The following is a 22755-nucleotide window of genomic DNA, read 5'->3' as shown; positions in this document are numbered from 1 at the left end:
CACGGGTAAAAGCAAAACAGTCAAAAAAATGAATATGAATTCAACAATTATTTACTATATAAAATTAATTATGGGCTTAGAAGGGCCTTAAAATGTTCTGTGGGGTCAAATAGATCTTGGTTTTCATTGTGGCTTCCAGATTAGAGCACTAATTGTACTCTGGTATTGAAGTAACTTTAGGAAAGTTAAACTCTCTGTTAAACTCTCTTCGCATTGTGCCTTCCACATAGAGAGCACTCACAAAATCCTAACTATTTCAATTTGCAATATTATTAATAAGAACATTTAAAAATATTATTAAGTCTACATACCGGATTGGCTTCTAACCAAACAAGAAATGTTATTTTTGTCACTTAATGAGAAGTTCAGGGATAGGGAGACCAGGGCCAATGCAGCAGCTGTGAGGTCCTCAACATCCCAGGCTCCTATCTTTCTCCTCAGACACCCCTAGGACATGACTCTTATCCTCATTATTACAGGATGGCTCCTGCCACCTACACACCTCCTCCTTCTAATATCATGCCAACATTTCAGGCAATCAAAACAAAAAGGCCCATGACAGTTAAATTCACCTCCCTTTTAAAGAGTTTTCCAAAAAGCTCCACCCAGTGACTTCTGCTTATTTCTCATTGGCCAAAACTATGTCAAACAGCTTTAGCTTCTAAGAAGCCTGGGAAATACAGCTTCAAAGAAGCCTGGGGAAAGTTCAAAGAACAGCTTTTTAACTGTGCACAGTGCTACCACCAATAAAATCAGGATCTTTCAGTAAAAAATAGAGAAGCAGATGAATATTGGATAGGCAATTAACAGTCGCTGCTACATTATTTTGATGACTTTGCGTCACATAAGCAGAGGAATCCAGATGTAACAAAACTAACAGAGAACCAAAGGCTTCTCACATAGGTAACACTCTTTTCATTGACTTTTCTTTAACCACACATAGACCATTTTCCATATTTTTGTGGTTTCCTTGCTAATGTTTCCACCTCCTTCAAGGGACTCTTCCAGTATAATGGCCGTTAATGTTGAACCAGCACAGTCCTGGCTCTCATTGTATTCCTCTGAACATTTTTAGTTATCCAGTGTCTCACTGTGCGATTCTGGGTTCATATTTGTCACTGTTTGTAAAATATCCCCACTTGATTTCCTTCATTAAATGTGTTTAAGATCATTTTTATTACTCTCCTTCTACCAGACTATCATCACCACCAACTCCCTCCTTAAAGCATATAACATGGCCTTTTATTTCTTAAATCTTGTCATCTTTCTAACTTTTTTTTTTCCTTCAATCTTTTACATTTAGCCTCTCACAAAATCCATTACCTCAGCCCCTCAGTCTCGTTCTGGACTCCTTTTCCCTCTCCTTTTCCCCAATATCAAATCAGTTGCCAAGATGAGCAATTCTTTTCCCTAAATAGCTTTTATAGTTATGACTCTCCCCACAGCCACCAGCCTACACCAGGCCACATTCTACCTTGTCAAGGATACTACATGACCCCCTCTTTAGCTTCCTTCTTTCAGTCTAGCTCACCTCCCATCTGCTGTCCACACTCAGAGCAAACTTCCTAAACTTCAAACCTGATCATGATGCTTCTCCCTGGCTTAAATCTTTCCAAAGTCTCCCCAGCTCTCAGACAATGAAGTTCAAACTCCTTTACATGATATAAAAAGTCTTCATAGCCTCCCTTCTCCCCTTCACAACCTCATCCTCTAAATTCCAGTCACACGAGCTTTATTTAAACTTCTTCCAAAGCTCCATGTCCTTTTACTTTATGGCCTTTTCATATTTCATTCCTTCTATCCGGAATATTTCTCCCCTTGCCTAACTCATAATCAGCCTTTGAGACCCAGCTTATATGTCACTCACTTCCTTTAGGAAGCTAATAGCTGTGTCTGTGACCCAGACCCTAACCTTACTGGACCCAAATGGTTATTATTTCTTCCTAGCCTGATTTCCTACTTCAGCTTTCCTTCATCAAAAAAACCCCAAATCTCACCTTAGTATTACGTTGATGACTGCATATTAGAAACCTCTAGTGATTTATCATTTCTATCCCAAAAGTAGGAGCAAATTTTTATTCACAGAAGACAAAACTCTCATTTTCAGTTAAGAAATTTCTCTATGTAACATTTCCAAATTTGTCTGACCCAAGCAGAAAAACCCAGTATTACTCACTGCATAACTGAAATCCTCTCATTTCTGGATCTTCAAACATGTCATATGTGCATCTCAGAAGGTTTTCTCCTACCCTCCTGTCCTCAAGGACTTCCCTCGTTCTGATAGTTCCTAAGACTTTGTTCTCCACAAAACTGTCCTACGCAAACTCTTAGATTAAGCCATGCTGATCATTTCAGCACTGATAGTGATATAAAATGTATTGGTTGAGGAGCTTCAAGATGGCGGAAGAGTAAGACGTGGAGATCACCTTCCTCCCCACAAATACATCAAAAATACATCTACATGTGGAACAACTCCTACAGAACACCTACCGAACGCTGGCAGAAGACCTCAGACTTCCCGAAAGGCAAGAAACTCCCCACGTACCTGGGTCGGGCAGAAGAAAAAAGAAAAAACAGAGACAAAAGAATAGGGATGGGACCTGCACCATGGGAGGGAGCTGTGAAGGAGGAAAGGTTTCCACACATTAGGAGCCCCTTCGCGGGCGGAGACTGCGGGTGGTGGAGGGGGAAAGCTTTGGAGCCGCGGAGGAGAGCGCAGCAACAGGGGTGCGGAGGGCAAAGCAGAGAGATTCCCGCACAGAGGATCAGGGCCGACCGGCACTCTCCAGCCTGAGAGGCTTGTCTGCTCACCCGCAAGGGCGGGCGGGGCTGGGAGCTGAGGCTCGGGCTTCGGTCTGATCGCAGGGACAGGACTGGGGCTGGCGGCGTGAACACAGCCTGCAGGGGTCTAGTGCACCACGGCTTGCCGGGAGGGAGTCCGGGGAAAAGTCTGGACCTGCCGAAGAGGCAAGAGACTTTTTCTTCCCTCTTTGTTTCCTGGTGAGCGAGGAGAGGGGATTAAGAGTGCTGCCTAAACGAGCTCCAGAGACGGGCGCAAGCCGCGGCTATCAGCGCGTACATGAGAGACAGGCATGAGATGCTAAGGCTGCTGCCACGACCAAGAAGCCTGTGTGCAAGCACAGGTCACTATCCACACCTCCCCTCCCAGGAGCCTGTGTAGCCCGCCACTGCCAGGGTCCCGTGACCCAGGGACAACTCCCCCGAGAGAACGCACGGCGTGCCTGAGGCTGGTGCAACGTCACGCCGGCCTCTGCTGCCCGCAGGCTCGCCCTGCATTCTGTACCCCTCCCTCCCCCCAGCCTCAGACAGAAGCCCCTAATCAACCGCTCCTTTAACCCCCTCCTATCTGGGTGATGAAAAGATGCAGAGGGTGACCTACATGCAGAGGCAGGGCCAAATCCAAAGCTAAACCCCAGGACCTGTGTGAACAAAGAAGAGAAAGGGAAATTTCTCTGTACAGCCTCAGGAGCAGCAGATTAAATCTCCACAATAAACTTGACGTACCCTGAATCTGCGGAATACATGAATAGACAATGATCATCCCAAAATTGAGGCAGTGGACTTTGGGAGCAATTGTAGACTTGAGGTTTGCTGTATGTGACAGACTAGTTACTGATTTTTATGTTTATCTTAGTATAGATGTTAGCATTTGTTATCATTGCTGGATTTGTTTATTTGTTTGGTTGCTCTCTTCTTTTATTTATTACTTAAAAATTTATTTTATTTTTTTAAATTTTTATTTTAATAACATTATTTTATTATTTTTTTCTTTCCTTCTTTTTTTTTTTCTCCGTTCTCTTCTGAGCTGTGCGGCTGACAGGGTCTTGGTGCTCCAGCCGGGCATCAGGCCTGAGCCTCTGAGGTAGGAAAACCAAGTTCAGGACATTGGACCACCAGAGACCTCCTGGCCGGAAGTGCTGTCAATTGGTGAGAGCTCTCACAGAGATCTCTATCTCAACACTAAAACCCAGCTCCACTCAACAACCTGCAAGCTACAGTGCTGGACACCCTTTGCCAAACAACTAGCAAGAAAGGAACAAAAACACACCCATTAGCAGAGAGGCTGCCTAAACTCAGAGTAAGTACACAGACACCCCAAAACACACCATCAGACACGGTCCTGCCCACCACAAAGACAAGATCCAGCCTCATCCACCAGAACACAGGCACCAGTCCCCTCCACCAGGAAGCATACACAACACACTGAACGAACCTTACCCACTGGGGGCAGACACCAAAAGCAACGGGAACTACGAACTTGCAGCCTGTGAAAAGGAGACCGCAAACGCAGTAAGTTAAGCAAAGTGAGAAGACAGAGAAAAACACAGCAGATGAAGAAGCAAAGCAAAAACCCATCAGACCAAACAAAGGAAGAGGAAATAAGCAGCCTACCTAAAAAAGAATTCAGAGTAATGATAGTAAAGATGGTCCAAAATCTTGGAAATAGAATGGAGAAAATACAAGAAACATTTAAGAAGGACCTAGAACACCTAAAAAGAGCCAACACACAATGATGAACAACACAATAAATGAAATTAAAAACTCTCTAGAAGGAATCAATAGCAGAATACTTGAGGCAGAAGAACGGATAAGTGACGTGGAAGATAAAGTAGTAGAAGTAACTACTGCAGAGCAAAATAAAGAGAAAAGAATGAAAAGAATTGAGGACAGTCTTAGAGACCTCTGGGACAACATTAAACACACCAACATTCGATTTATAAGGGTCCCAGAAGAAGAAGAGAAAAAGAAAGAGACTGAGAAAATATTTGAAGAGATTATAGTTGAAAACTTCACTAATATGGGAAGGGAAATAGTCAATCAAGACCAGGAAGCACAGAGACTCCCATACAGGAGAAATCCAAGGAGAAACATGCCAAGACACATATTAACCAAACTATCAAAACTTAAATACAAAGAAAAACTATTAAAAGCAACAAGGGAAAAGCAACAAAAAACATACAAGGGAATTCCCATAAGGTTAACAGCTGATCTTTCAGCAGAAACTCTGCAAGCCAGAAGGGAGTGGCAGGACATATTTAAAGTGATGAAAAGGAAAAACCTACGAAGATTACTCTACCCAGCAAGGATCTCATTCAGATTCGATGGAGAAATTAAAACCTTTACAGACAAGCAAAAGCTAACAGAAACCAGCTTTACAACAAATGCTAAAGGAACTTCTCTAGGCAGGAAACACAGGAGAAGGAAAAGACCTACAATAACACACCCAAAACCATTAAGAAAATGGTAATAGGAGCATACATATCGATAACTACCTGAATGTAAATGGATTAAATGCTCCCACCAAAAGACAGAGACTGGCTGAATGGATTCAAAAACAAGACCCATATATATGCTGTCTACAAGAGACCCACTTCAGACCTAGAGACACATACAGACTGAAAGTGAGGGGATGGAAAAAGACATTCCATGCAAATGGATATCAAAAGAAAGCTGGAGTAGCAATTCTCCTATCAGACAAAATAGACTTTAAAATAAACTATTGCAAGAGACAAAGAAGGAAGAGACAAAGAAGGACACTATATAATGATCAAGGGATCAATCCAAGAAAAATATATAACAATTGTAAATATTTATGCACCCAATATAGGAGCACCTCAATACATAAGGCAAATGTTAAGAATAACCCAAGAAGAGTAGGGGACATTAACACCCCACTTTCACCAATGGACAGATCATCCAAAATGAAAATAAATAAGGAAACACAAGCTTTAAATGATACATTAAACAAGATGGACTTCATTGATATTTATAGGACATTCTATCCAAAAACAACAGAATACACTTTCTTCTCAAGTGCTCATGGAATATTCTCCAGGATAGATCATATCTTGGGTCACAAATCAAGCCTTGGTAAATTTAAGAAAATTGAAATCGTATGAAGTATCTTTTCCGACCACAATGCTATGAGACTAGATATCAATTACAGGAAAAATCTGTAAAAAATACAAACATGTGGAGGCTAAATAATACACTACTAAATAACCAAGAGATCACTGGAGAAATCAAAGAGGAAATAAAAAAATAACTAGAAACAAATGACAATGAAAACACGATGACCCAAAACCTATGGGATGCAGGAAAAGTAGTTCTAAGCGGGAAGTTTATAGCAATACAATCCTACCTCAAGAAACAAGAACCATCTCAAATAACCAACCTAAACTTACACCTAAAGCAATCAGAGAAAAAAGAAAAAAAAAAAAACTAAAGTTAGCAGAAGGAAAGTAATCATACAGATCAGATCAGAAATAAATGAAAAAGAAATGAAGGGAACAATAGCAAAGATGAATAAAACTAAAAACTGGTTCTTTAAGAAGTTAAAACTGATAAACCACTGGCCAGATGCATCAAGAAAAAAATGGAGAAGACTCAAATCAATAGAATTAGAAATGAAAAAGGAGAAGTAACAACGGACACTGCAGAAATACAAAGAATCATGAGAGATTACTGCAAGCAACTATATGCTAATAAAATGGACAACCTGGAAGAAATGGACAAATTCTGAGAAAAGCACAACCTTCCAAGACTGAACCAGGAAGAATGAGAAAATATAAACAGACCAATCACAAGCATTGAAATTGAAACTGTGATTTAAAATCTTCCAGTAAACAAAAGCCCAGGACCTAATGGCTTCACAGTTGAATTCTATCAAACATTTAGAGAAGAGCTAACAATTATCCTTCTCAAACTCTTCCAAAATATAGTAGAGGGAGGAATGCTCTCAAACTCATTCTATAAGGCCACCATCACCCTGATACCAAAACCAGACATAGATGCCACAAAAAAAAGAAAACTACAGGCCAATATCACTGATGAACATAGATGCAAAAATCCTCAACAGAATACTAGCAAACAGAATCCAACAGCACATTAAAGGATCATACACCATGATTAAGTGGGGTTTATCCCAGGAAATCAAGGATTCTTCAATATACGGAAATCAACCAATGTGATAAACCATATTAACAAACTGAAGAATAAAAACCATATGAAAATCTCAATAGATGCAGAAAAAGCTTTTGACAAAATTCAACACCAATTTATGACAAATACCCTCCAGAAAGTAGGCATAGAGGGAATTTGCCTTAACACAATAAAGGCCATATATGACAAACCCACAGCCAACACTGTTTTCAATGGTGAAAAACTGAAACCTTTCCCACTAAGATCAGGAACAAGACAAGGTGGCCCACTCTCACCACTATTATTCAACATAGTTTTGGAACTCTTTGCCACCGCAGAGAAAAAAAAGAAATAACAGGAATCCAAATCGGAAAAGAAGAAGTAAAGCTGTCACTGCGGATGACATGATACTATACATAGAGAATCCTAAAGATGCTATAACTACTAGAACTAATCAATGAATTTGGTAAAGTAGCAGGATACAAAATTAATGCATAGAAATCTCTTGCATTTCCTATACACTAACAACAAAAAATGTGATAGAGAAATTAAGGAAACACTCCCATTTACCACTGCAACAAAAAGAATAAGGTACCTAAGAATAAACGTACCTAAGGAGACAGAAAACCTGTATGCTTAAAACTATAAGACACTGATGAAAGAAATTAAAGATGATACAAACTGATGGAGAGATATACCATGCTCTTGGATTGGAGAGATCAACATTGTGAAAATAACTACAGATTCAATGCAATCCCTATCAAACTACCACTGGCATTTTTCACAGAACTGGAACAAAAAATTTCACAATTTGTATGGAAACACAAAAGACCCTGAATAGCCAAAGCAATCTTGAGAAAGAAAAAAGGAGCTGGAGGAATCAAGATCCCTGACTTCAGACTATACTACAAAGCTACAGTAATCAAGACAGTCTGGTACTGGCACAGAAAGAGAAATATAGATCAATGGAACAGATAGAAAGCCCAGAGATAAACTCACGCTCACACGGTCACCTTATCTTTGATAAAGGAGGCAAGAATACACAGTGGAGAAAAGACAGCCTCTTGAATAAGTGGTGCTGGGAAAACTGGACAGCTACATGTAAAAGAAGGAAATTAGAACATTTCCTAACACCATACACAAAAATAAACTCAAACTGGATTAAAGACCTAAACGTAAGGCCAGACACTATAAAATTCTTAGAGGAAAACATAGGCAGAACACTCTATGACATAAATCACACCAAGATTTTTTTGACCAACCTCCTAGAGAAATGGAAATAAAAACAAAAATAAACAAATGAGACCTAATGAAACTTAAAAGCTTTTGCACAGCAAAGGAAACCAAAAACAAGACGAAAAGACTACCCTCAGAATGGGAGACAATATTGGCAAAAAAAGCAACTGACAAAGGATTAATCTCCAAAATATACAAACAGCTCATGCAGGTCAATATCAAAAAAACAAACAACCCAATCCAATAATGGGCAGAAGACCTAAAGAGACATTTCTCCAAAGAAGATATACAGATTGCCAACAAACACATGAAAGGATGCTCAACATCACTAACCATTAGAGAAATGCTAATCAAAACTACAATGAGGTATCACCTCACACCAGTCAGAATGGCCATCATCAAAAAATCTACAAACAATAAATGCTGGAGAGGGTGTGGAGAAAAGGGAACCCTCTTGCACTCTTGGTGGGAATGTAAATTGATACAGCCACTATGGAAAGCAGTATGGAGGTTCCTTAAAAAACTAAAAATAGAACTACCATACAACCCAGCAATCCCATTACTGGGCATATACCCTGAGAAAACCATAATTCAAACAGAGTCATGTACCAAAATGTTCACTGCAGCTCTATTTACAATAGCCAGGACATGGAAGCAACCTAAGTGTCCATCGACAGATGAATGGATAAAGAAGATGTGGCACATATATACAATGGAATATCACTCAGCCATAAAGAGAAACGAAACTGAGTTATTTGTACTGAGGTGGATGCCCCTAGAGTCTGTCATACAGAGTGAAGTAAGTCAGAAAGAGAAAAACAAATACACATATGTATGGAATCTAAAGAAAAAGAAAAATGGTCATGAAGAACCTAGGGGCAAGACGGGAATCAAGACGCAGACCTACTAGAGAATTGACTTGAGGACACGGGGTTGGGGAACAGTAAGCTGGGACGAAGTGAGAGAGTGGCGTGGACATATATACACTACCAAATGTAAAATAGATAGCTAGTGGGAAGCAGCCGCATAGCACAGGGAGATCAGCTCGGTGCTTTGTGACCACCAAGAAGGGTGGGATAGGGAGGGTGGAAGGGAGGGAGACACAAGAGGGAAGAGATATGGGGACATATGTATATGTATAACTGATTCACTTTGTTATAAAGCAGAAACTAACACACCATGGTAAAGCAAGTATACTCCAATAAAGATGTTAAAAAAAAAGAAACTACAATGAGGTATCACCTCATATGGGTCAGATTGGCCATCATCAAAAAATCTACAAACAATAAATGCTAGAGAGAGTGTGGAGAAAAGGGAACCCTCTTGCACTCTTGGTGGGAATGTAAATTGATACAGCCACTATGGAAAGCAGTATGGAGGTTTTTTAAAAAACTAAAAATAGAACTACCATATGACCCAGCAATCCCACTATTGGGCATATACCCTGAGAAAACCATAATTCAAAAAGAGTCACGTACCACAATGTTCATTGCAGCACTATGTACAATAGCCGGGACATGGAAGCAACCTAAGCACCCATTGACAGGTGAATGGATGAAGAAGATGTGGCACATATATACAATGGAATATTACTCAGCCATAAAGAGAAACGAAATTGAGTTATTTGTAGTGAGGTGGATGCCCCTAGAGTCTGTCATACAGAGTGAAGTAAGAGAAAGAGAAAAACAAATACTGTATGCTAACACAGATATATGGAATCTAAAAAACAAAAAATGGTTCTGAAGAACCTAGTGGCAGGACAGGAATAAAGATGCAGATGTAGAGAATGGACTTGAGGACACGGGGCGGGAGAAGTGTAAGATGGGACAAAGAGAGAGGCATGGACATATATACACTACCAAATGTAAAATAGATAGCTAGTGGGAAGCAGCCGCATAACACAGGGAGATCAGCTCGGTGCTTTGTGACCACCTAGAGAGGTGGGATAGGGAGGGTGGGAGGGCGATACAAGAGGGAAGGGATATGGAGATATATGTATACATATAGTTGATTCACTTTGTTATACAGCAGCAACTAACACACACTGTAAAGCAATTATACCCCAATAAAGATGTTAAAAAAGTTTTTTTATGTGTTGGTTACATTTATTATGTTCATTTTCTTTTTTTCCCACTTTAATTTGTGGAGGGTTTCTTCCTTCACTGAAATCCATTAAAAGAAGGGATCTTTGATATACTTTATAATATAAAATATATACTACTGAGGATATCAGCAATAATAATGTTTAAAATAATATTCTACACTTGTTTTGTTGAAATCCTGTTTAAAATTAAATGATAATATGGCATGTAGCTGCATGACTGAGAATATTGTTGTTTTCACGTGATTTGGGGCTTTTCAGCTATTGGAAATGCCGGACTTGTTCATAAGAAATATTTATGCAACCATGAAGTCGAGATCATGATAGTAATCACTTAGCATAAGAATGGATAACAAGGAACACTAAGACTTATGATAAATACTATGTGAAAGAATGCTAAATTAGACTTGTTGTCAGACATAATTAGAAGACAATTGTGATGTTTCTTCATGTCAATATCATATCTGACAAGGGTAAGACACCTTTATTAGTTGATATTATCTTAGCCAAAAAGAATGTATCTAAGCTAGAGGAATTATGTAATGCTCTCAATAGATTTAAGGAAAATAATGAACACATTATATTTTAATGTTTTATAAACTGCCAAATTATTAATGATCTGGAGAGACTATTTGCACTTTCTCATTTAGAAGTTGTTCCGACTTTAATTAAATATCTTCATGCAGCAGTGAAGCACTCTTTCTAGTTCTCTGATTTGTGCATGTTGATTAATAGGAGGAATACCCAGAGAGTTCAGATGTGCCCTTTCACAGAAGTGACTAAAATGGCTCCAAAGTGAAACAAGTATGGTGATGGGGTCAGGCCTTGGGAGATGGGGTTAGTGCTGGAAAATGTGGAGAAGAAGAGGACACTGTATTGCCTCCTTCGCTAGCAAGTTATTATCTGGAGTTGCTCACAAATAGTACTCTGAAATATAAGCCAACAAAGTTCAGGATGTATTTTTTTCTTCCAATCACTGTTGACCACATTTCAATGCCTAGAGTTGTTAATGTTATAGAACTAGATATTCTTAATCACTTATATTATTTTCCAAAAATATGTGTCAGCCATTTCAGAAAATGTAAAACAGACTGTTGGCAGATTTCTAGACAATATTTTAAAGTATATTTCCTTCCTGATTTTTCCAGAAATGAAGTTCTCTTGAATATTACTTTTCTTCTGCTATTCATTGAAGTATTGAAATATTAAAACTTGCTTCTTGCAAGTGTATATTATAGACTTTTTAAAGGAAGACAGCAATTTGATTAAGCTGCATTGCTGAAATTAATTTGAAGCTAGGAAAAATTATAAAACATTTTTGCTACAGCAATTTTGGGAAATTGTATGTAGCCCTTGACAAGTTTTCAAACTGAACAAAAATATCCGCCTTGTTAGAGAATTTTTAAATGTCCTGGCTAAGTTTTCTTTAATTATTTTGCCCCTTCTGTCAGCTGTGTTATTGCCCTACTGGTTTAAAGGTTAAACAAAGTACTAGATCTGTCAAAGTGAGTGAAACCAACTGGTGAGGAGCCATCAAAAGGTAATCAGGGCTAATAGGTACATAATGGCTATCAGGGTCCTGTTTGCACTCAGATACATCACCACAGACAGAACACAGCTTTCACTCACTGAGGTCCTTGTTAAAGAAAACATGGAGCAGTCCAGACATTCTGTGGTTAAAACCAAGTGAGCAGGCAGATCTCACTCCCTTACCCCACCCTCAGGATAAAAAGCTGATGAAACTCAAGCTCTGAAAGCAATAGATTGAAATTTGCATTTGCATGGTGAAACTATCATTTCAGAACAGAATTTACAAACTGTGCCCTTACCCTGTGTTAATTTAAAAATTAATAGGATTCTCACAAAAGCCATAGGCTTAATTCAAAGATACCTGATAATCTAGTGTCTTTCATAGGCCCTTTTAAAGCAATATTTACACCAATACCTGATTTAAGCAAAATAAATCAGATAAAGGAAGCATAGATGAACGAATCTTATAGGGTACTTGGAGTCCAAAATTATTCTTCCTACATTTTTTTTTTGGTGCTTTTGATACAGTTTCATAAATTACTGCTTTTCCTAACCAGCTAACAAAGTAAGCTCTAAGTCTTATTAGCTGTTCCCTAGAACAACATCTACATTATAACTGCTGGCTTTGTGTGATCTTACTGCTTCATCATTTTGACAATTATCTGTTGTGGCTTCAGTGCTTGCAAAGCTTAGTGTAAAAAATAATGCAGGGCATTAAAGCATTTACTTACTATGTGGTGAAACTAATTCTTAGTAGTTCTTGCAAGAGCTGCCAGGAAATAAAATCTAAGATACACATCAGAAACAATGGGCCGCTTATAGTAATAGTTGAATCTTTTGGAGGCCAGTGAGTAAGCTCCGAATAAAGGTTTATTTTTCGATTATATGTATCCATGCATCTTGGAGTTTAACATAATCCTCATGAATAACACCACCACCACATGTATCTTCACTTAAATTAAGTAAGGTCTGGGGACTTCCCTGGCAGTCCAGTGGTTAAGACTCTGCGCTTCCAATGCAAGGGGGCATGGGTTCAATCCCTAGTGGGGGAACTAAGATCCCACATGCTGCACAGTGCAGCCAAAAATAAAAAGTAAATAAAATAAATTAAAATAAATTAAGTAAGGTTTGTACGGACTGTTTCAGAATTGAGTTCAGAGTTTGCAGAACTAGGGAAACGGCAGCACAGTGCTTCTCAGCACAGAAAGCTTTGAGAGACAATCATTTGAGTTCTCCCATTGGGTTGCTAATGCCAGGAAACTTTGTTCAAGTAAAATGATCTAAACAAATCAGAAGTCAATACAAGTAAAAAGAGGAGAAATATCTAATAGCACCAACTCTTACCCATCCCACCCCACCACGTTTTAGGGATTTCAGAAAAACAAATGTGAGTTAAAGCTATGGTAGCTTTGTCAGCCCATGCCCTTAGCCTCAGATCACTCTCCAAGTTAACAGACTTCCAAGAGTCATGTTTTCATAGACATTACTATCAATCGTTGTGTTATATTTTATAATGGAATCGAAACCCTAAGGTTCCCTCTTACCAGTTAAGCAGAACCTTTTTTAATGCATTTTGTTCTGCTGTGTTTCCAAGAAACTTCCACTTTGTTTGAAACCTGATTTAAATTAGCCCTTCCAAGCATTCTCACAAGGAGGTCAAGATCTTAATCTCAGAAAGTTTGGGGATTTTTCTTGTAGAGTCATTGACAAATTCTCCTTCATCAGATCAAAACCCCCAGTGACAGGTTCACTCTTCGATTCTGTGCTTAACTTATACAATATACATTTCTTAGATCTGATTAGAATTTACCACACACACACATCATGGGTCAGCATTACAGGCAAGTTTAAATAATATTCCCTTGCAAAAAATAAATCTACTTCAGATCTTCCCCAAACTACAGGAAAACCTAGATTGAAACAAGACTGTTAATTATGGTTATCTTATTAATTTATATTGACCAAATACAGGGGTTTTTTTTTCTCCTTTCTGCATTAGCATGTGTGGGTGTACACACCTATGAAGGATAGTTCTAATATTTAAGAAGAGTAAAAATTAATCTACAAGATGGGATAGAAAAGGGATGAAACATGTCTACCACACCAAAATATTCACGCAAGAGGCTATTCTGGTACATTAAATCCCCACTCACTTTATAGGGTTATATCTGTGATCTTTTGAGAGCTAATGATGATATTCAAATATAAGTTCCTGGTGGAATCCGTCACTCATTTTCATTTTGGCATGAATTAGTTTATTAGTTGCATGGTTCTAGGGAAATGGAATCAAGACAAGTATGTTACGGAAAGGTCAAGAGAAAGATTTTTCCTAAGAATTGTGGGCTTAGGTACACTACCTCACTGGAGAGAGGGCGTAGGAGCTCAGCACATAGGTGCAAATTGATTCTAGATTGGAAAAAGGAGTCCATAGTAAAATGAGGCAATGATTCACTAAGAACAAATTTGTCCACCTCATATTTTATCCTATAATTATGTACAGTTTTTCTTCCCTCTTTCTCTTTCTCTTGCACATGTATCAATCTAGATATATACATATGTTAGTCAGACAATAATCCCATGAGTACTTTCATAATATTTTTATTTTCATGATTACTATTTGCAAATATCTTTCTTGATTATACCTGTTTAATAATTTATATGCAAACAGCAGTTACATTATATAGGCCAACATGTCTATTCTTCTCCTCAAATAATACACAACTTTATTCCTAGTTCTCTCTTCTTTTGGAAAGAAATCAGTTATTAATATATGTATGCCAGTACTTATTGACATGAATGCAAGTTTATAAAAGATGGTAAGTTAGACGAGGGATATATCCTGATTTAATACAATTAAATACAATTACTGATACTCAGGAAATACTGTTGACTGGTGATTTTTTTCTTAAATCACATCTCAGATACTTATAAATATTAAATTCTTTATTATGAAAAGCCACCTATTATACCATTTCATGGGTTTACTTTATTAATGTGCCATTAATATTACTAAGCTATTAATGGCAGCCTACTTTCAATAACAATTTTTTTATTTTGAAATGTTTGAAATCACTTTGAAGCTTTAATCTTCTCAACAGTTCTTTACTATTTCCCCTAAAGGATTTCAACACATTAAAAACCCTGACTTCTGAAACACAGAGGTGGTGGGGAGACAATGATCTCATGTTAAACGTGAGGTGGTTTTCCTTAGTGACAACTGCAATAAAAGCATGTGTATCACAATATTTTCACTGAATCCCACCCACTCCACCACTCTGTGGTGTTTCAAAAAACAGGAAGACACTGACAATATAATTTTATTACCCACTCAGGCAACACTGTATGTCATGAAACTCATTGAGAATAACTGGTAATGTCTTCTCTTTTTGCTGAGTGTAAGTTCTGGAGAAGAAGGAGGAACAAAATGAGTGTGTTGACTGTAAAAGCAGCCCAATATGTTTCACAGATAAGTCTCTCCAGAATATGGGTCAGTTTATAACAGTTAAATAACATCAAAAGATCTGAGGCTTAAGTACAGAGTACCCAGAGCAAAAGAGATAGTTATAAATAGAATCATTTCTATATATCAAACATAAAAAAGCAGGGGTGGGGGGAGCTTTTATGGAACAAGGAAAAGTGAAAAGAGTTCTATTGATTTATTTTGAAATGGCCCTTTCCCTGTCCTTTCAGTATAATGTTCTTATTGGCATTACCCCTGGATTGGCATGGGAAAATCTGTTGTTGTCCCCGGGGGGAAAAAATTTGTCACCTGTAAGCCATTAGGCGTGGGATGAAAATCAAGCCTGGAAACTGCCAGTGGTTCTCCATTTAATTTTAAATGAGACGGGAACAAGTGAGAGGCAGAGAGTGACTCAATGAATCCAAGACCCAAAAAAGAACCTTTGGGACTCCACGCATTTAATCAGCACCACCGTGTTGCTTGAGCTGACACCTGCAGAATGTGTTGCTTTGTCATGTGTTCCCTTGTAGAATAAATGGAACTTCTGGAAGTGAATCTACAGGGATTGGAACTATAAAACCATAGTTAATATTAATATTTAATCAGCAAAAGTACAATTATATCATCTCTTCACAAGATGAGAATATTCCTGTATTTAGAAAAATATCCCAATTGGCCATCTCCAATCGTTTGAGTTAAAACTCAAAATCAAAGGTTTCCACAATTTTTTTCAGCATATTGGAATGGTAGGGGGAGGTAGAGTCTAATGGTGGGATTTTGATAGCTTCTGGAATGCTGAGTTTCTATGTGTGATAATTGCCCTGTCATCAAATGTAATTGCTCATGACTTGAAAAACAGTAAAAAGACTATTGTATAAAGCATTCATATAGAAATTTAAAAGTCAGAGCAAAGAGCAATTTTATAGCTTCTCTTGCGTCAAGCACTTCAACTATTGTATGTGCACTTTAATTCTACCTCAGTTGCACTTAGAAATTATGAAATGGGCTTCCAGCCACCCTTATTATCTAGCATGGGGTCTCAGAAGTGTCCCAACAAAATGGATTTTAAAGTCCACTAAGTGCATTGCAGGAAATTGATCCAAATTAAATGTCTCTTATTATGCAATGACCAGTGTGTATCGCTCTTAAATTTGTTAATATAGATTTTAGAAATATTTATAAATATTCTGGTATTTTGGGGCCTCATTTACAGAGAAACCCTTCCAAGATTTGTTCCATGTTGGTAATACAAAACACATTTAGAAAAACTAATGTCCTCATTCAAAGTAAAATATCTGACATTCAGTAAAATCTCACCGTTCAGTAAAATATCCAACGTTCAGCAGTGTCTTAAGTAGAGCTGACAGCTACAAACCATGTTTCTTCCTCTCTTATTTCTCAAATTCCTTTCCAAGCAAACACTATAGTCTTCAACTCTCCCCTATCTCCAGAACGTTTCTCCATTAATTACCCACTTATTTGTCAGTATCTTCTTCCTCTCCACTGGTTCACTCCCCATCAATTGTAAATAAAAACCAGTTTCTTTCGTTAATAGAAAATAACAAATATTTGTACACAAAAGTTTATAGCAGCACTATTCACAATAGCCAAAGGAAGAAACAACTCACATGTCCATCAACCGATAAATGGATAAACAAAATGCAGGATATCCATAAAATGGAATACTCTTCAGCCCTAAAAAGGAACAGAGTGCTGATATACACTACATATGATAAACCTCCAAAACATTCTGCTAAGTGAAAGAAGTCAGACACATACTGTATGACTCCATTTAAACATATTATCCAGAATAGGTAAGTCCATAAAGACAGAAAGAAAAGTGGTATCAGGGCCTGGGGAAGAGGGGAGCAGGGAAAATGGGAACAGTCACTGATGTTAATTATTCATTTTGTCCTACTTATCAAATCCCTAAGAACACCTATTGTATCTTTAGTGCACTAGAGTCCCTTCAAAGTGGGGACTATGTCTGTCTTGTTCACTCATTCATGACCCAGTATCTAGGATAGTTCATAGAAAATAGGTACTTAATATTGATTGAATTAAAGTTTATTAGAAATTTCTTTTTTTACTTTCCTTCAGCATTTGACATTATTGAGCACTCTCTCCCTTCTTGACCTCTATGCCACCACCAATCTGGATTCTGCCTCACCCAGCACTGTCTCCTTTTTCCTTTCCCTGCACCCCAAACCTTGACATCCCGGGATTGCATCCTCCCTATGTTCTTATCTCATTTTATTCCCAAAGCAATCTCGTCCACCTTCCCACTTTCACCTACTATTGATCAATCTCAGTTTTTTTTCACTTATCACTTCAATAAATTTTATTCATCTTTCAGGTCTCAGGTCAGTTGGAGCTTCCTCTGGAAATCCGACTCTGAGGCCCTTCCCATCAGCCTTGAAAAAAAAGATTAGGTGTCATTTTCTTGGTTTGTTTTCTCTTTATGTCACTGTATACACACACTTCTGTGGACTTACCACATTGAAAGGCATTTTATTCCTTACTGTCTTTCTCTCCACCTAAGCTTCATAAATGAGAACGAGGATTATATCTTGCTCGCTACTATACCTCCAGTGCCTAACACGTAATGAAAAAACTGGTTAACAGATGAATTTATGTGTAGCTCTAAGCTCTCTTTCAAGAACTCGTATGGAATACTTATAACTGCTTATTGGGTCACCTCTGGGTGACCTACAGATACGCCAAACTTGGAGATGAACTTATTGTCCCCACTCACACCCCTGCCAAACTTTCTAAATTCCTATCACAATACACCGCCATCCCCCAGGTTAACTAACCTAGGTATTTGAGAATTACCTTGGAGTTTCTTCTCCTTCACTCCCCATACTCAGACTCTAGATCCTGTTGTTCTGGCTCTTTTTTAATATCCATTCCCTATTCCCAATTGCTCTGCCACTACATCAGCTCTGATTCTCATCCACTATGTCTCTCCTGGATTATGACAAAAACCCTTGAAATTTGTCCTCCTTCACCCAGTGTTCACCCCTCCCAACCTAGCCTCCTCAGTGGCACCGGCGTTGTCTTTCTGAACAGATCACATTTTGTCACAGCTTAAAAATCTTCAGTTCCTCCTCATCACCTACACGATAAAGAAGAAACACCTTCACATAACTTAGAATCTGCTCTAAGACCTGGTTGTTCTAGCTGTATCTCCCATCTCTTTCCATCAACATACCTTACCCTCCAGTCCATACTGAACTAGTCTTTGCTTACAAAACCTACAAAACCCTTTTATGCCTCGACATCTGCACATGTTCTTACAAAATTTTTGCTCATCTTTCAAGACCCAACACAAAGACCCTAATCTCTCTGAGGCATTCCCCGGCCTTTCCAGAAAGAGTTCCTCCCTCTTTGTTCACTCATAGAGCGCCATCACAATGTATTCTAATTATCACTTTGCACTGATCACATTATAATTATTTCTTTCTAAGGCTTTCTCCCCAGCCTCTAAAAGCCAGCTCATTTTGTACAAGCCTTCTTGGCTTCTATTGCAGTGCTGGATATAGACTAGATGCTCAATGAGTGTTTGATGAATGAATGAGTGTATGTGTGTATACATACATGTATTTATTTACATATATACATACATATAATACATTGAATATGAAAGTAAATTTGATTATATTTGATTTAAAGTATATTTGTAATTTAATACATCTGTGAATTTGTAAGTAAATGTTACACATTCTGAAATAGTTATTAAAGAATTCACACTATGGACAGATGGTAAAGAATAACTGAGAATCCTGAAGGATACATATGTGCTCACACACCCTCCTTCATTCTCTCTGCCTCGCTTATGCCTTCCTGGCCCTACCAAGCCTGTCACTTTTCATCTTCCCACCCTGCCAATTCCCGTGATCAGAGAAGACAAACTGAAAAGGGTGCCATTGGAGAGGGTAAGGGGTACAGAAGGTCCATGAAGTCTTAGAGGCTTGGAAAGTGTACTGTTCTATATTTTCTAAAAAAGCAAATGCTAGGAAAAGCACCCCTATTAACCAATCCTGACAGCTAATGAATTTCCAAATGTTCATCTATCAGGTCAAGTCATAGATTAAGACATGCAGCAAATTTCACAAGGAAAAAACAAGCACTCCATATTTCCCATCTTATCTCTGCCTGCTTCGACTTAGAGTACATGTTTGTTTTTCCCTTTAGCACCTTTAGAAAGAGCTTTTGTTTGTTGTCTGTTTGTTTTTCTACCTGTGACACTTTATTGCTCACAAAATAGTTGTTAATGATCAGAATATAAAGTCATATGCGTTTATAAGGTTTCAGTATCACTCCAAATAATCTGAATTTAAAGAGAATCCTCTTTGTTTTTCAAATAATGAATACTATGACAGCTATTATAGGTGATAAAAACATCCAAGGAAAAATCTAATGTTATGAGGGAATAAGGTTTGGGGCTACATAAAACACACTAGGAAAAAAAAAAAACTGCTAATTAGAGAATCTTATCAATGGTTTTAAATCTGTAATTGAGATACCAAAAAATCTAAAATCATCTAGATTCGAAAATTCAAAAGTTATCTTGAGAGATGAAAACCAGGCTAAAACAATTAAATTATCAGATGTTTATGAAAACAGTTCATCACCAATTAATTCATTTGTTATTAATGCACTATATCCATAGTGGAAAAGCCCATCTGTTTAATGATTTAGATCAGAAAGAAACACTAAGATTTAGAAGAAAAGTATAAATATCCAAATAATTGTCTTGGGAAGCAATTTAGAAAAGTAAGGCTTAGTTACTTTTATTGCTATTAAGCTTTCAATTCATTCTTAATTACTGTCAACAAAAATTAATGAATGTCTTCTCATTTTTTTTTTATGCTTAAATAACAACAGCACCAATCAACAACAACAAACACAAATAATCATGGCACTCTGGTCTCCCAAACCTGATATTACCCTGGAGGGGTCATTTCAAATCTGTGGATAGTACTATAGATCAAGGTGGCATAACTACTAAATAAGTTCCACAAATGAGGCTATTGAAACAAATAATAAAAGCAATAAAATTAGATTTATTTCTGAGCAGAGAGAATTGAAAGAGAGAATGAAAAGCAGGAAGGAGATGCTATGAAACTGAATTTCAGATAAACCTATTATAGATGAGGGGGACTTGTTGCCATGTGATCTTTCCTCATACCCCATGTCCTTAACTTCTATTACTGTGAACACTCCATTTCTTTAAAATAGTGTCACACCATTTTTTTTTCAAGATTAATATATAAAAGAGTAAAAGATTGCTCCTGGGCTAGGACCCTGTAAGCTAAGTTTCAGCCTGGAGCACATTTTTATAGCTGAGTTATAAACCTTTGAAAATAGGTGTTTAGAATGGAAATGTTAAGAGACCCCTAACTGTAGTGGCACAAATAGTCCTGGCATCATTCATCTAGAAAAGGTATATAGGCAGCTATAGTATTAAAGTTTACACTTCAGATAAAGGAGCCTGAACGTGGTCAGGTTGTATTCTACCAGGGATTTAATCGCCCTTCAGAAAAAAGTTATGGTGATGGGCGGCAGGGGGTGGAAGTGGGTCAGGGAATAGAGGGAAAGAAAGGTTGATATGTTATTCGGATGTTATTCTTATCCTGAGGTGTCATGGAAATCTCTTATGACAAACGGAGCTAACTAAAACTGCCAGCAACAAATAATGACGGGAATTATTACATTGTAATGAATCTCTATTGCTCTTAAATCATTCAATGCTATTCAATATATTGCTTAAATAAAGTTATGTTGCCCTTATAAAAAAAGCATTTTTTGATCCAGAACACATTATGTCCATATACCTGTAGAAGAAAACAAATTTCATTTGTACAGTAGTTGAAATAAAATAATGGAGCAGTTAGAATCTTCTAGATTGTCTACCTTTCTCTGTTTCCTGTTTGGAAATGAATTTTTATGTTCTTAAAGGTAGCAGTTCCACGATAAGTTTTGCCTAGTTTACATCGTGTCTTTTAATATTTGGGCTATATTTCACAGCATACCTTCTGGTTTCCAAATATATCTTTCTTCTGATATAATTTATTTCTTCCCTGAAGTTTCCATGGATTCTCAGAAGCCATAATTCTTTGACATAACTTTTTTCTGGGCAGATAATGTAATAATACGGTTCATAACAAGATAAATCTATGCACAATATCTGAGAACATGACTACTCAGTAAACTTAAGTGTGAAAGTAGTGTACGGTAGTGTAGCCAAAATCAGCAATTAGGATTCAAATATTCAAATGAATAAATCATTTACTTCTAATAGCCATTACTTGCCCAGAGGAAGAAGAAGTAGAGAGGAGGAGCAGAAGAATTCATCTGACTTAATGGACAGATTATTTCAGATAAACAGATACAGAGAAGGCTCTCAAATTACAACTCAAGGAGCTGGAGACTCAAACCCAAAGAGAAGGCTCTTAACTTCTTGTAGTTGTTACTGACACTGTAACAAGTTAGTGGAACTGGTAGGTCCACTGAATCTAGGTACATTAATCCTCTGATTCAATTCAGAAAATTTGTTTGCAAATTCCTATTTTTAAAAAAGATGTAGAAAATTCTAATTATGTGATTCCTGGTAACTATTCAAACGGAGGTTTTACAGTATGCTCTCAGATTAGAGGAAAAAAACATCAATCATGTTCTTCAGATATTGGATACTAATCTTTCAAGTGCACACTCAAGGCCGATTGGCAAACTCCACAAACTTCATGTGTGAAAATACAGTAAATCCTTATCTAAATATCACATGTACATACAATACATCAATATTTCCAAAACTAACTTTTCAAGCTCCTTGAAAAATAAATTTTAAAAGCTTATTGCCTGACAGTGTCTATAAATGAAACAACATTTAGATGGGATTTTTTTCTCAAATTTTTCTACCCTTTGCTGTTATATTACAGAGCTAGAGCTACAAAAATTCAAAATAATTCAATTAATATGTGTTAATTAATTATGCTATTGAGTTAATATGCATTTTAAATAAAGACCTATGATTCAGACATCTAAACTTCCTGAAGAGAAGATATAGCATTCGTGTTCACTGTTCTTGTCCCTGTCTCACTGCATGATTCAAAACTGTCTTCATGGGGCTTCCCTGCAGGCGCAGTGGTTGAGAGTCCGCCTGCCGATGCAGAGGACGTGGGTTCGTGCCCTGGTCCGGGAGGACCCCACATGCCGCGGAGCGGCTGGGCCCGTGAGCCATGGCCGCTGAGCCTGCGCGTCCGGAGCCTGTGCTCCGCAACGGGAGAGGCCACACAGTGAGAGGCCCGCGTTCCGCAAAAAAAAAAAAAAAAAAAAAAAAAATCTCCCAGCTATTCACCTCTAAAATACATGTATTCATCTTCTTCAGGATTCCATATTTATCCTTTCCAGGTGTCTCAAATAGTTAAAAATAAGCAAAATAAACATTTTAAAGAAATGTCTCAATTCCTCAGTAATTTAA

The 22755-nt window shown here is 37.7% G+C and overlaps 1 long non-coding RNA gene across 3 annotated transcripts in view; it reads right to left on the bottom strand.

The window, feature by feature from the left end:
- Positions 1-22755, bottom strand: part of LOC113617336 (uncharacterized) — a 249525-nt gene that overhangs the window by 137052 nt on the left and 89718 nt on the right. The gene's annotated exons all lie outside the window — the stretch shown is intronic.

Source organism: Aethalodelphis obliquidens, unplaced genomic scaffold (assembly GCF_003676395.1).
Source record: "Aethalodelphis obliquidens isolate GAN/ISIS:26980383/991018 unplaced genomic scaffold, ASM367639v1 scaffold4, whole genome shotgun sequence".
Taxonomy (NCBI): domain Eukaryota; kingdom Metazoa; phylum Chordata; class Mammalia; order Artiodactyla; family Delphinidae; genus Aethalodelphis; species Aethalodelphis obliquidens.
This window is presented reverse-complemented; position numbering and strand designations above follow the sequence as displayed.